This window comes from Notamacropus eugenii, chromosome 4 (assembly GCF_028372415.1).
Source record: "Notamacropus eugenii isolate mMacEug1 chromosome 4, mMacEug1.pri_v2, whole genome shotgun sequence".
NCBI lineage: Eukaryota > Metazoa > Chordata > Mammalia > Diprotodontia > Macropodidae > Notamacropus > Notamacropus eugenii.
The window spans coordinates 89,747,829-89,764,250 of NC_092875.1; the positions used below are offsets into that span (position 1 = coordinate 89,747,829).

General features: G+C 41.3%; 1 pseudogene; it reads right to left on the reverse strand.

Annotated features, from left to right (window-relative positions):
* LOC140500373 (uncharacterized) overlaps positions 1-16,066 on the reverse strand; it is a 56,136-nt pseudogene extending 40,070 nt beyond the window's left edge.
* Between the last annotated feature and the right edge of the window lie 356 nt (positions 16,067-16,422).

The following is a 16,422-nucleotide window of genomic DNA, read 5'->3' on the forward strand; positions in this document are numbered from 1 at the left end:
AGGTGCTTTGTCACTGTCATGGAAGATGTATTATGGAAAATACAAACAGATGTCATCAAGATGTTCCTATCTGGAGATACTAGGCTAACTGCATAGAGACTTGGAATACTACAAGACCTCCACAGCCATTCAAAACAGATTAGCCTAGTATTCCATACAGGAAAGACCAAGTGGATGGAGAATCCATATAACCCAGTTCATAACGTGCCATTTGATGAAATAGTCTCTAAGTCACTATATTTTGGATAGGTAAATTAGATAGGCAATGACCTGGGCCCCAGAAGTGAAAATAACAGGGAGATGGATCACACATGGGAAATGGCCACAGTACTTTCAATGGCCCAGAGCTTACTCCCTGTCATAAAAATCCATTTTTAAAATACCAACATTCTTTCAGAAGCAGTAGGTCTAAGTTCAATGTCACTTAAACTCTTTGAGTCCTACAAAACTGGCTAAAAATTACATTTCTGATAATTTTCCAAACTGCATCAGTGGAGAGAGTTTTAGATGAGGAATTCCCTATATTGATGAAATCACAGGTATGGACCAAAAAAAAAATCTCATTCTCCCACTGATGCTTTTACAGCTGTTAATTATGGAATGTAGAATCTCAGATCAAAATTGCAAATTACCCAAGTGAAAATGGAAAAATGCATGGAAGAAAAAATACAGGCAAATGCATGGGTACAAAGAGGCTGTGGTGTTTCCAGAGAGGGCTTGTGTTCCCAAAAAGGAGAACATGAAGGACACTTATAGTCAGAAATAAAAGCAAGCAAGGGTTTAACTGTTGTACTGAAATGAGCAAAAACACTTTTTAAAAAATAGCAGAGACAACCTGTAGATCACTGAATAGATTCTCTATGGTGGAAAAGATTTAAGGAAAGACTTGGGCAAGAATTTGTACTGGGGTGATTATGAAAGCATGGACCCAGTGAAGGCCTGAATCAGTGAATGCAAAGGAAATAAAAATATGCATATGTGTATGTAAATATATTTATAGCCATTTCCTCACCCCACAGTGGAGGAATCAGGAGAAGTGAAGTAATTCCTCCAAGATCTCAGCCCTGCCTCACAAGACCCATAAAAGCTTTCTGGAAAACAGATTCCTCTTTACTCTCTATGGGGTTCTTTCTACATGGGTTTCATCTGTAAAATGAAGGGGTTGGACTAGATAATCTCATGGATCCTTCCAGATCTAAACTCTATGACTAATGTCCTTTCTTCTCATGTGGTCCATCTGTCCCTGATACATATCTGTCAGGATTCTATCTCAATTCCCTAGAATGTCTGTGTCACCAAGGCCAATGTGACCTCCTCCAAGGAACCTCCCTTGATCTCCCCCAATCAATAATGACCAGAACAAGTATTAGATTTAGAAGATGGGCTCAAGTCTTCATTGGGGAAGCATGCCAACTACATAAATTATCTCAAGGTTCTTTCCAACTCAAAATCCCATGCAGCACTCTGTTTTTCACCCTTCTGATGTACTTAACCCACTATATCTTATGCCTCTATTAGGGCATAATAAATATAAGGAACTGTGTCACTTCTATACTGTGTAAGTACCCAGGGCTGAGAAGAAATAGATAGCTGACAAATGTGTTGAAACTATTGCCATCATTATTTTCACACCCCCAAGAGGCACATGTCTAGAGAAGCTCTGGGTCATAGGAGAGGCTTCAGTTCCTTTCAGAGGTGACTGAGCAGGGTTGGAATGTTACCTTTCTTGCTGAGCTCAACCACAACTGGCTGTTAGACTTCTATTAGTGGTTCTAAAGACAAACAATACAAAGATTCCTGGACTGAGATTCAAGACTTGGGGTTCTTAAGGACATTGTTTGGGGAGCTCAAGCAGGCAGTGATTGGATTACATGAGCTCTACATATTCCCTTCCAACTCTAAGATTCTGATTAACCATGAGACTGTGATTTCATGAGAAAATATATCCCGATCACTGGATTTAGCATCTGAGGATCCAGGTTTGAAGCCCAGCTCTGCCACAAACTATGTGTAAGAGACCTTGGCAAGTCTCTTAATCTTGGTCTAGATGGCCTCTATGAACCCTTCCAATTCTAAATCTGGCCTCCTAAAATGATTTGAAAAGGGGATGGGGGAGAGATAGGATTAGAGAGGCTGGCTGAGGTACTGGTACTAGACTTGGAATAAGATCTAGAATAGAACCCTGATTCTGATACTATTTGGTCACTCTGCTATAATCTCTCAGAGATAGTTTTCACATCTGAAAAAAGAGAAACAACGAGGGTAATACTTACACTACTAGTCTCATGGAGCTGTTCTGTGGAAAGCACTTGTAAATTATGAAACATTATTTTTAAGAAAGGGGTTTATTAACATCATCATTACCAAATGATCTCAAAAGTTTTTTCCAGCTCTCATATTCTAAGGCTCTAATTGCATCTGTGGGGCAAAAGACACAGAGAATATGAAATTAGATTCTCTAAAAATGTGGCAGAAAGATACACCCACTCAGTCTTTGTGCATTCAAAGAAAAATCTATCATGATATGGAATGCAGGGGGTGGTAGTCAGAAGTGATAGTGGGAGGAGCTGCTACAGTTATGTGCCAGCCTGAGATAAGCACAATATGCAGAGAGGAAAGGAGGAAAGGAATAAAAAGGTTCTGGGGAGGTGAGACTGACTGAAGAGAACAAGGAAGGGAGATTAAAAATTAAGCCCGATGATCCAGATTTTCAAAAGGTAGTCATGATCACTAAGTGGCAGTTTATAGGACAATATCATAAAAAGTGAATGCATATTATACAGACTGGTCTCCTAGGGTTTGGTCAGAAAGCTCATCTGGTCCAGGCTTTAGCTTCTATACAGGGCTAAAGCCCCAGAGAAGCCACCCATTGTCTTCTTGAGGATCTTGGAGGGAAGAAACTCTTCAAGTTCTGTCTGTGACCCACTTGAGAGTTTTGTCAACCTCATCATCAAAGCATTCCTGGCTGATGGGCTGTGGGAAGCCCAAGTGAGAAGGCAAGGGCTAAAAAAAAACCACTGGAAGCTTGGCTGGAATAAACACAGTAAAAGTTTATGTTTATATAACACTTCTCAGAGGATTTTTGTATTCGCTGTGTAGCACAATCCTCACAAAAGCACCATGAAGGAGATAGGACAGAGATTCAATCAAATAAGATACCAAATATAAAGCCCCCTGCAAACTTGAAGGCTCTATACACATTCCAGCTACTATCAGTATTATTTCTCCCATTTTACAATTTATCTCTAAAAGGTGAAGCGACTAAGTCAAAATCATACAACAACCTGTAGAAGCAGGCCTCCTTCTACCTACCTTTAGTCAAGTGCTTTTTCTGCCATACTACACACTAGAAGCCACAGATGCTGGCGACAGTGATCAGAGAGCTACAGAAGATGGACATGCAAGATTCTAATACTCTCTATACCCAGAGACACTTCAACTAACTGAACTGGTCTTCATCTTGGAATCAGAGTCCTTCCCAACTCCAAGTCCTATGCTTACAAACAGACAAAGCTCAAATGTCCCTCACGCTCCAAAGTCTTCTGAACAGGTTTGACACTTTCTTCCCCTGAGCTCCAAAACTACTATGGGACATATCACACTTTGCTTTATAGGGCCAGGACTGTGTCTAATCCCTTTTGAATAATCTTTAACACAGGACATAGGGCCCAACACAAAGCAAATTTGTCTAGCAAATGAATTCCTTATACATTCAGTATTGTGATCCTGAGAAAAAACTTGTCTCTGCCTCACAGAATCTCAAAGTTGAAATAGACCTAAAAAGACCTCTGGTCTAACCAATATCTAAGCAGGAATCTCTCTACAACAGAGATTCTTAACCTTTTCTATGTCATGGACCTCCCTTCCCCCCATCCCCACCCCAGCAGTCTGGTTAAGTCTATGAATTCCTTCTCTGAATTGTTTTTAAATGTATAAAATATATAAGATTATAAAGGAAAACAATTATACTAAAATAAAGATGTATTTTTTTTCTCATTCAAGTTTACAGAATTTCCTAATACCTATCCATGGACCCCTCAGGGATCTATGGATCCCAGTCTAAAAACTACTGCTCTACAATATCCCTGACAAAGAACCAGTGAAGAGTTCCAGTAAAAGAGAGCCTATTACTTCCTAAGGGAGTCTACTTCACTTGTGGATAAGACTAATTGTTAGGAACTTCTCCCTTAAATCAAGCTAAAATTTGCATCTTTATAGTATTTGCCTACTGTTTCCAATTCTATCCTCTAGGGTCAAGCAAAGTAGTTGAGTCAAGTTGTAGAAAGTACAGCCCATCTGTACCAAACCTCCTCTACAGACATCTAGAAAACCACTAGATCGAATTCTTCATAGGGAAATCCAAGACAAACAAATCACGGTGAATCACAATAGGAAGGGGGTATGGACAAAAGTGAGCCATGGGGAGCATTCTAGTGCTGCTGAGGCCACTATGCACCATGGCAGGAAGCATGGAAAAGCAAGAGGTTGTAAGGAGTCCCTGAAATAGTGCAGGTTATAGGAATGAGGACTATCTGGTAGCTCTGTTGCTCTCTACAAAGTTTTGGGTCACAGATCTAGGGCAGACTCAAAAGGCAACCTGTACCTGGGTGGGTTAGAGAGGAGCAGTCACAGGTCTTACCTGTGTACTGATTGAGGAACAAATTTAGAAGTGAATGGTTGCTGTGTGGCTCTGAGCCCAGGAAAAGAGCAGGGTCTCCTTTCTAGTTTCCACCCTAGGATAAAGCCTGCTATGGAATAACCAGGGCAGGACCAAGGGGGAACCTGCAGTTCAGAGACTGAATCAGAGCTTCCCAGGGGGCTAAAAGTAACTGAATCCTACAGTAGTCTATGGAAAAGGTTTTTTGCAAAAGGTCATTTCTACCTTTGTGGACATCTCTCTCTCAGATATAACTCCTTATTTCCTTTGACACCACCACTACCCTGGTACAGGCCCTCATCATTTCATACCTGAACTACTGCAATAGCCTTCTAGTTGGTATTCCTGCCTCAAGTCTTTTACCACTCTAGTCCATCCTCTGCTAAGCTGCCAAAGTTTTCTTCTAAAAGGACAAGTCTGACCATGTCATCCTTCTACCCTACTCAATAAACTCTAGTATCTCCCTATTCCCTCCAGGATCAAATATAAAATACTGCCTGGTGTTCAAAATGCTTCATAACTTGGTGTCTTCCTCCCTTACCATTCTTGTATTTTATTCACCCTTTTGTTCTCTGATACGGTGATATCAGACTCTGCTACTCCTCACACAAGAGACTCTATCTCCTGCCTGTCACTTTTCAGTGATTGGTCCCCTTGCAGGGCCTTCTCTCCTTCCTCAACTCCACCCTCTTGGCTACTCTGGTTTCCTTCCTTCAAGTCTCAGCTGAAGTCAATCTTTTTTCAGGAAGCCTTTCCTAATCCATTCCAATGCTAGTGCCTTCCCTCGGCTAGCTATCTCCAATTTATCCTGCACGTATCTTGTTTACACATACTTGCCTGAATATTGTTTCCCTCATTAGACTGTACTCCTTGAGAGCAGAGACTGTCTTTTTCCTTTCTTGGTATCCCCAGCACTTAGCAGAATGTCTGGCACAGAGCACACACTGACTCCAACACAGTGACTACAAAAAATGCTTGTTGATTGACTGCCTGAAAGTCTTCTTGAAGAAGGTTGTACTTTAGTTGAGACTTGAAGGAAGTCAGGAATGTTCGGAGGTGGAGATGAGGAAGGAGAGAATGTCAGGCATGGGGGAGAGTCAAGAGATAGAATGTCTCATTAAAGATACAGCAAGGAAGCTGGAAGGGAGGAGGAAGGTGTAAGAAGGCTGGAAAGGCAGACAGGCACTAGGTTGTGAAGGGCTTTAAAAACTGAACTGGATTTTATATTTGATCTTGGAGATAACAGGAAACCACTAAAATTTATTAAGTTGGGGGTGTGTGACATGATCAGACCAGTACTTTAGGAAAATCAATCTGAAAACTAAGTGGAGGACAGCCAAGATGGCAGAATAGTATGAAGCAGGACAGCCAAGCTCCTCTCCACAAAACTCCTTCAAAGAGATTTAGAAAATCAGATTAAATTCTGATGGATAAAGTCAGAAAAAAGTCACAATGAGTCATTTATCCAATCCAAGCTGGCATAAGGAGACAGAAAGGTCTTTAGACATTAGGAATGAGTAGATCAAGGAGCACTTCATGTGTAGAGCACACCAGTGCATATGGTAAGACAAAGTCCTAGGCTCACACTACATCATCATCAGATTCATACCAGGACACTGAGATGAGAAAAGGAGCCAACTGGCAGCTTTGTTACCTACCAATCAGTTCTAGATCACATATCCAAGGCAGACCGAAAAGGGGACCAGAGCATGGGGATCGTGTTCCTGGCTGAGAAGGCACTGGGCCATGTATCAAGAAAGAATGAAGTGGAGGAGTCAGCAGTAGTAGTGTGGCTCAGATCCCTAAAGCAGAGCAGAGTCTCAGTTCCAGTGCCTAGCCCAGTCTATAGAGGAATAAGCAAGGAAGGAATTCCAGCCCAAAAGGAAGCCTACAATTCTGTCACTGAACCAACAGAATTTTCTAGCTGGAGGACAGAACCTGAATCTAACAGCAGTCTACCATGACTTGGTCCCAAACCAAGGTAAGAAATTTGCAAAGATCAGACAAGGAGAGCAGCAAGCAGTCAGACTTTGTCCTGGATTGAAACCACTTTGGGGGCACTGAAAGCTTGCAGGTCCCTAGCCTTTATCTGAAATCCTGGATCAGGACAATACTCCATTCACCAACAGAGCATCAATAGGGCCAGCCGAGAGAAGATGTCCATCAACTGGGGAATGGCTGAACAAGCTGTGGCATGTGAATGTAATGGAATACTATGGTGCTATAAGGAAGGATGAACAGGTGGACTCCAGAAAAACCTATCAAGACTTATCTGAACTGATATTGATTGAAGTAAGCAGAAGCAGGAGAACATTGCACACAGTAACAGCCGCAGTGTACAAGGACTGACTTTGATACACTTTTAGTTCTTCTCAGCAATGCAAGGATCTAAAACAATTCCAAAGGACTCACAATGGAAAACGCCATCCACATCCAGAGCAAGAACTATGGCGTCTGAATGCAGATTGAAGGATGCTATTTGCTCTTTGTGTTTTTTCTTTCTTATTGTTCCTCTCATTCGTTCTAATTCTTCTATAAAACATGACTAAAGTGAAAATATGTTTAATAGGAATGTATATATAGAGCCTATACTGGATGGCATGCTGTCTTGAGGAGGCGGTTCAGAGAGAGGTGGGGGAAATTTAAAACTTATAGAAGTGAATGCTGAAAACTAAAAATAAATAAATTAATAAAAAATTTTAAAAATTAACATTAAAAAAAATAGGACCAGCCCAGATCTTTCCTCCAGAAATGCGATAGAGCCCAGCCCCACCAAGTCCAAAGTCAGGAAATAGGCAAGAATGAGCAAACAAAAAGAGAATCCCACCATAAAGATGTAATATGATGATAGAGAAGTTCAAGACACAAACCTAGAAGGCAATGATTCCAAAACACCTACAAGCAAAGCCTCAAAGGAAAACAGCTTAGACACAGAGAGATGAAGAATGAAAAAAAAGGTCTAAAAATATTTTTTTATAAATGGAGTTAGGGTGCTTGAGGGAAAAAATATGAAAAAAAATGAGAGCTAGGGCAGAAAGAATTGGAAAGGGAACTAACTGGTTGGTGTAAGACATACAAAACTTTGTCCAAATAACAAATTCCCTAAAAATTAGAACGGACCAAATAGAAGTCAATGATTTTGTGAGGAAAGAAGAAATATTAAAACAAAGTCAAAAGACTGAAAATAAAGAAGAAAATGTAAGATATGTTATACAAAAGCAAAACTGACTTGGAAAACAGATTAGGAAAAAAATTTAAGAATCACTGAAGAATAACCTGAATGCCATGACGAAAAAAAAAAAAGAAAAGAAAGGTGGGGTGGGGCTAGACATGGCATTTCAAGAAATCTTAAAAGAAAATTGCCCAAGTTTCTTAGAATCAGAAAGCAAAGTGAGCTCTGGAAAAAGTCCCCAAATGAAAACTCCCAGGAACATCATAGCCAAAATCCAGAATTTCCAGGTCAAAGAAAAAAAAATACTGCAAGCAGCCAAAAGGAAAGAAAAGTCACAGTCAAAATCATACATGATTTAAAAGTTACTAGAATAAAGTAGCAGATACCTTGGCACACAATATTTCAGAAGGAAAAAAATATGGGCTTACCTGCAAGAATAACTTATCCAGCAAAACTGAGTATATAATGCTACAGGGGGAAAAATGGACCTTTAAGGAAACAGATAATTTAAAGAATTCCTAATGAAAAGACAAAGTTATAGAGAAATTTCAGGTTCAAATGCTGAGTGTGACTGAAGAAAAACATTAACAGATAAACACAAAAGTTCAATCATAAGGGACTAAACAAGAATAAACTACTTACATTCTACTATGGAAGATGATACATTTGCCTCCTCTGAACCCTAACATCATCAGGGGGCATAGAGGGATTCTAAGTAGACATGGCCAGTGGTTCTGTTATGTCTTGATGATCTGAAGGGATGGAAAGGAAGAGGAAGAAGAATACACCGGGGAGGGAGAAAGGAAAGGAAAGTTAGGGAAAATTACCTCACATAATCAGAGTACACAAGTAGACATATATACAAACAAGGAGTGGGTGGTGAGGAATGAATGACACTTGAACCTCACTATCATCTTAACTAGTCAAAGGAAGCAAGACAACACACACACACACACACACACACACACACACAGAGTTGAGTGCAGAAATACACTTCACTCAACAGGAAAATGAACTGAGAAGGGAGGAAAAAGAATTAGAGAGAGGATAGATTAGGATTAGTCCTAAGGAAAACAAACTAAGGATGTACAAAAATATTTATAGCTCTTTTTGAAGTGGTAAAGAAGGGAAATGAGGAGGTACTCATAAATTGGGAAATGGATGAGAAAGTTAGCATACATAAGTGTGATGGAATATTACTGTTTTGTAAGAAATGCTGAAGGAGAGGGTTTCAGAGAAATCTGGGAATCCTTTTATGAACTAATATGGAGTGAAGCGAACAGAAGCAGGAAAACATTTTGTACAATGACAACAATGTGGTAAAGGTAAACAACTATGAAAGAATTACGAACTCTTATTGGTGCAACTCTTAAGCACAATTCCAAAGGACTAATGATGAAATATGATACTCATTTCCTGACAGAGGGGTGAAAAGACTTGGAATGAAGAATGAGTCCAATTATTTTGAACATGGCCAGTCCAGAAGTTTGTTTTGATTGAACTCGTCAGAGTTACTAATCTCTTAGTTGCCAAATCCAATGGCGTTTTTCTCAGTTCTTATTTTCCCTGACCTCTCTGCAGCTTTTGACACTGTTAATCATTCTCTACTCTTTGATACTTTCTTTTCTCTAGGTTTTCATGATCCTTTTCTCTTCTGGTTCTCCTTCTACCTACCTGGCCACTCCTTCTGTCTCCTTTGTGACATCCTCTTCCAGATCATGCCCTATAACTGTGGGTGACAGAGTTCCACTCAGGATCTTCTTTCCTCCCTCTACTCCATTTGGTGATCTCCTCAGCTCCCATGGATTCAATTACCATCTCTATGCAAATGATTCTCAAATCTAGTTATCCTGTCCAAAACTTTCTGCTGACTTCTATTCTCACACCTCTTTTGAAAGATGCCTTTTAGACATCTCAAACTGGATGTTCAGTAGACATCTTAAACTCAATATTCCCAAAACTGAACTAATCATCTTTTCCCCGAAATCCTCCTCTCCTCCTACCTTCCCTATTACTGTAGCACACCATCTCAGTCCCTTAGGCTTGCAATCGAGGAATCATCCTCACTATCTCTCATCCCCCATATCTAAGCTGTTGACAAGGCCTGTCAATTTCACCATTGCATCATCTCTTGGATAAGTCTTTCCTTGGACGCTGCCACCACTCCAGTGAAGGCCCTCCTCACCATATGCTTGGACTATTCTAACAAGCTGATGATGGGTCTGCCTACTTGAACACTTTCTTCACGCTAATCCATCCTCCATTCAGTCAGTGATTTTTGAAAGCACAGGTTCAATCATGCTACTTCCTATTCAATAAACTTCAATGGCTCCCTATTGCCTCAAGGATAAAATACAAAATGTTCCTGTTTGGCAGTTGAAGTCTTTCATAAATTAGTCCTTTCCTATCTTTCCAGTCTTCTCATACCTCACTCCTGACACATATTCTTTGATCCATAGACACTGGCCTCCTAGCTTCCCACAAACAAGATGCTCCATCTCTTGGCTCAGGGCATTTTCTCTAGTTGTCTCTCATGCCTGGAATATTCTTCCTCCTTAGTTCTACTTGATAACTTCTTTAGCTTTCTTTAATCCCAACTAAAATCCTATCTTTTATTAGAGTTACTATCTTTTACTTCCCCAATCCCTCTTAATTCTAAAGCTTTCCCTTTGTATTTATCATGTATTGTAGCCTGCTTTGTAGATATTTGTTTGCATGTTGTCTTCCCCATAAGACTGTAAGCTCCTTGAGGGCAAAAACTACCTTTCATCTGTTTTTGTATATCCCTAGCCCTTAGCACAGTACCTGGCACATAGTAGGTGCTTAATAAATGTTTATTGATTGACTGATTGATGTTTGTAATGAGATTTTTGTTCTCGAGTGGGATTGAGTTGGAGTGGGGATGTGAGAAAGAATATTTTTGCTGACTGAAACAAATAAAATAAAATTTAAAAAACTAAGTGGAGGATGGATGGAGGGGAGAGACTTGAGGCAGGGAGACCAATGAGCAGGGCCTGCACAAGGGCGATGGTAGTGTTAGAGGTGAGAAGGGGATTGTACAAAGGTAGTATCAATTGGACGTGGCAACAGATTGGCAACAGGGTACAACAGTGAGAAATCTAGGTTAACAGCCTGCGTGACTAAAAGGATGGTAACTTCCTCAATAATAATTAAGTTACAAAGAGATGAGGGTTTGGGGATAAAGATACTGAGTTCAATTTTGGACTTATTAAGTGTACACTGCCTGTGGGTCAACCAGATCAAGATATCCAACAGGCAATTGTAATTATGACATCAGAGGTCAGGAGAGACATTAGATCTGGGTAAACAAATCTAAGAATCATCTTCATATAGAGAATTATTGAATACATGGAAGCTGATGAGCTTACTAAGAAAAATAGTGGAGAGGGAGAGGAGGGCCCTGGACAGAGCCTTGGGCATGATCTAGATGAAGATCCCACAAAGGAAACAGAGGATCCGTCAGACATGTAGGAGGAAACCACCATGACAGAAGAGAAGATTAGGGAGAAAACAATGATCAACAGCATCAAATGCTAAAGAGAGATCAAGAGGGATGAGAATTGAGAAAGGACATTAGATTTGACAATTAGGAAATTATTGATTAGAGTAAAAAAAGCTACCCATTCAAAACTATACAGAGTAGCATTATAACTATAAGGAGCCAGAAACAAGGTAAATACCCAACAGCTCATGGCATATCAATGCAATATGAATCACAATGAATTCCAGAATCTCAGAATCAGAAGAGACCCTAAGGTCACCTACTTCCATCTGAACAAGCCTTTTCTTTACTACTGACAAAAGGTCATTTAGTATTTGTCTGAAGACTTCCAGGGAAGTGGAATTACTATTTTCTAAGATTGCCATTACACCTCTGAATGACTCTAATTATTAAAAGAATACAATTTGATCATATGAAGAATGAATTCATTTACTTATAAGCAAATCTTCAAAGAGATCGAACTACCTGAAGAACCAGAGCAATGTACATATCTTCTACATAATACCATGAATCCATAACTACAAACATATAAAAGTAAAAATACATTAATGCAGAGATGAATAGCCAGAGAACAGGAGGGAATATATACAGAGTAATAAATAAGCTGCTATAGGCATATTGCACATAAAAATTAATTTTTAAAGTGAAAATACAAGCATTTTGTACCATAAGTTCCAAATGGAAAGTAGCCTAAAGGTGACATAGAAATCTGGAGGAAAAAAGATGAAGGTACCTTTAACAACTATAACTATGGGAAGAATTCTTCATCAAACACCAGATGTCAGAGATCACAAAAGATAAAATGAAAAATTCTTGTGTGAACAAAATCAGTGCAGCTAGTATAAGAAGGGAAATCATTATTGGGAATAAATTTTTACATGAAACATTTCAGTTAAAGATTGATATCTAAACTATACAGGGATTAGTACAAATATATGAATAAGAGGCTTCCTCAATAGATAGTGGTCAAAAGATACGAACAATCAGTCCTCAAAAGAACTACAAACTATTAACAACCACATGGAAAGTTGTTTCAAATCACTAAATAAGAGAAATGTAAAAATTTTAAAACTCAGGTTTCAGCTAACACCCAGCAAATTTGCAAGGAAGATGAAATATAGAAATAGTTAACTTTTGTGGAATATTAAACAATAAAACCAAAGACAGTGCGTAAAAATTATATGCATAATTGTACACCCTCTCCCTTCCTCAAACCACAATGTTTTCCACATTCCGGAACCATTTTTTACCTCTTCTAAAGGACCTCTATCATTTTCTTCCATATTCCTTTTGACATGTGTTGAATAAAATGAGACAAGGTACTCTTGGTAAAGGCCTAACTAACTACTAGTAAGCTCTTTGAGGATCAATGGAGTCTAATTTCTTGGGAGAAGTATAATGAAAAGGAAAGAGCACCAAACCAGGATACACAGTTTCTACTGTTTGGTCATGCAAAGATGCTCCTGAAGAGCTGTGACTGTGGGCAAGTCACTTGACCTCTCTGAATCTAAGTTTCCTCAGCTGAGGAAGAGAGAAAGGAAGAAAGAAAGAAAGGAGGAAAGGAAGGAAGGAAGGAAGGAAAGAAGAAAGGAAGGAAGGAAGGAAAGAAGGAAAAAAGGAAGGAAGGAAAAAAGGAAGGGTGGAAGGAAGAAAGGAAGGGTGGAGGGAAAGAAGGAAGGAAGGAAGGGGAGTTGTATTAGTTGGTCACTAAGTTTCCATCCACTTCTAACAATCTAGGAATATTATCTAAAGTTTATATCTCTCCCAGTGGAGTGTAGGTATACACAGAAGGCACTGAAGTATCTTGACTATATGAGAATGCATGCAGATTCTAAGGGAAAGATGACTTTCTGGCCTGTATATGTTATACTCAGAGAATCTAAGAATGTCAGTGCTGCAAAGTGCCTTAAGATTAACAAGTCTAAACTCTATCTCTTTTTGGACTAATGAGAAAACTGACACCAAGAGAGGTGGAGAGGCATGTGTGAGGCCTTACACAGAGTCAAGGCTGGAATTTGGACCTCCTGATTTCTTGTCCAGGGTTCTTTTCACTACACCACCAGGGAAAGAGGGATATAAAGCCCAGATTCTCTTCTTGGCTCTGCCAAGGAATTTGCTTCTAACACACCCCAGCATTCCACTGGCTTTTTTCACAATGGCATTTCAGGGCTGACTCTTACTAAGCTTGTAGTCAACAGTGACCACAGATTTTCTATTTTTCCTGTGCCTACCCAGTCCATTCTCATCCTGGATTTAGTTTACTGGCACCAAATGCCATAAATGTACCATTTTGTCCTTGTACTTGCTTACTTTTATCTGGCTAGTCAGGATGGCAAGTGGCAACTGAGGAGGGCTCTGAATGAATGAAAAGGCATTTATTAAGGGCTTACAATGTGCCAAGTACTAGCTAACTTCTGAAGTGAAAAGCAAAAAAAGGAACATGTTTAAAGATGGCAATTAAGTAGATATAGAAAGGAAAGTACAAAGTAGGCTGTCTGAGTAGGGAAGGATATAGCTGAAGGGAGTACCATGTTGATGATCATGGAGGTGAAGCTGTGCTTTGTGGCGATGAGGTCCAGGAGTTATCCCAGGTGAGGAAAAACTGATGGGGGATGGAACAGGAGGTGACTCCTGTTCTCCCCCCAGGTCTGCCATCTTCCTAAAGAAGCCTTCTTGAGGATGTAGCACAATTGAGACCTGGGAAAAATGAAAATTGTGGCAGGATGAGGATGGCATCATGAAAGGCTAAAACATCAGGTCCAGTGGACTACAGGACTCACTTTTTTTTTTGTCAGACCTGTGATTTTATTGCTTTAGGGAATTCTGAGGGAAGGAGCTTCCTCTACCAAATAAGAAGGACATCTATTCTGAAACTTATGGTCTTGAAGAGTTTCCTGAAGCACCGAGAGACTGTCAATTTTCCACATTAAGATAGCCAATATGAGTCAAAGGCAGGCCAGAAAAATAAATTTGTCACCCATCAATCATTCATGCTACTACTAATTGACATTTTTGTAATACTTTTCATTCAATCCAACAACCCTTTGAGGTGCTATCTATCTGCATTTTATAGATGAGATAAAGGCACTTGTCTATTTTCACACAGCTAGCAAGATGTATGGGGGGAACGCATCTAAAATAGGCTGCTCTTCACTTCTCTAAGGCAACAGATAGGGTCAAGTTTAAATATCATTTCCTTAATGAAACCTTTCCGGATGATTTCTTCACTTCCTACCCAAAAGTGGTAAAACTTCAGCTAGGTGGTGAAGTGGATAAAGTTCTGGAACAGGAGTCAAGACCTGAGTTCAGATGTGACCTCGGATAACCCCAAATAGGGTCACAGAAGAGTTGGACTAAACCGAACAACAATGCACCTCTTTTGAAGGGTCTGGTTGTGGAAATTTCCTTAACTAATGCACTTGCAGACCACTAAGTTTTAAAACTTTAGTTGTAGAAACTTTTGTGGGATACTGAGTTTTGTCAGGTAGCTAAAATGTGTCAGAGACAGGGCTTGAATCCAGAGGTTCCTGACTCCAAAGATGAGAACTCTATTTACTGCTACAAAGTATCTCTTAAGCACTGGTATACATTCTATCTTTTATTGTATCACATTCCCATTCTAAACTCCATGAGGGCTAAAAGTATTTTATCTAAATTTTCTATCTTCCTCAGTACCTGGCACAGTGCCTTTCACAGAGTGGATACTAAATGTCTGTTGAAACTGAAAGTTTCGACATACTAATAAAGCTCAAGAGTCAGAGTTATCAAGCTTTCAGTATTAGAATCATACAATGGCAGAGCTGGAAGAGACTTTGGGATCATCGGATTTAATTCAACCCTCTCATTTTACAGATGAAGAAACTGATACAGGACATCTACTTACTTGCTACATATACTGAAACTCAAAAAATAAACAAAAACGCCCCAGTCACATCAGAAAAACATTCAGTGGTTCAGCAAGTGGCAAGAAGTAAAAATACTGCCTTAGATTTCAGTGCAGTTTTTCTTAAACACATACACACAGGCCTTTCTATGGATTAATGGGTCTGGCAGACGGATCCTTCAAGGCAGCGCCAACTTAGAATAGCATTTCAGCCTTGGCTTAGAGCAATGGAAAAAAAGCCCTGGCCTCGGAGTCAGGAGACCTGGGATTGGCATCCCGGCTCTAACGCGAGCTGTCAGCAAGTCCGTTCTGTTCTCAGAGCCTCAGTTCCCTCATTTGGTACAACCACACCGCAGCCTGCTTTCAGGGGTGGTGGCAGGGGAGGCTCTCGGGGGCTCCCGAGGCGCTGCAGGGACTAGGGCTTGGCCGGACTGGGGCAGGGACGAATATGCCGGGGTGGGCACCGGGAGGGCGGCAGCCGGGGACTCCGAGCGCTCCCACCCTCGGGCACGCAGTCAGGGTCCGGTGGGGGAGAGGGGGCACGCGTGGGGGTTGGGCGCGGCGGATCTCAGCCCGCGCGCCCGGCTATCCCTCAACCCCCACCCCAAGGAGGGAACTGGACGGGCGAGGCGGGGCCGCCCTTTCCTCCTCGGCCACGGCCCCACGGCGACCCCTCCACCCGACCCCACTCTGGGGGCCCTGCCGGGCCGGGGAGACTTGCTTGCCGCACCCACCCACCCCGTCCCCTGGGCCGGGACCCTGCTGCTCACCTGCTGGACGCTGAGTCGCGGCCCCGGACAGGAAGTGTCCGCCGCTCTCGAGCCCCGCCCCCGGGCCCCTGGACGCCCCGCCCCCGCGGCACTTCCTCTAGGACGCTCTAGGAAGCCCGGACGACTCCGCGCCTCGCGCCTCGGTGGACCCGGCTAGGTGGGGCTGACACCGAGGCGGGGAGAGAGGGGGCGGAGGATCGGGAGAGGAGGAGGAGGAGGAGAGGAGGGGGAGAGGAAGAGAGGACAGAGGGGGCGAGAAGAGAAAGGATGGGGAGAAGGGAGTAGAGGAGGGAGAGGAGAAAAGAAAAAGAGACGGGAGAGAGAAAGGAAAGAAAGGGAGGAGAGGAAAGAGGGAGGAAGAGAAGGAGGTGAGAGAGGAGTGAAAGGGAGAAGGGGAGAGAGGTGAAGGAGGGGAGG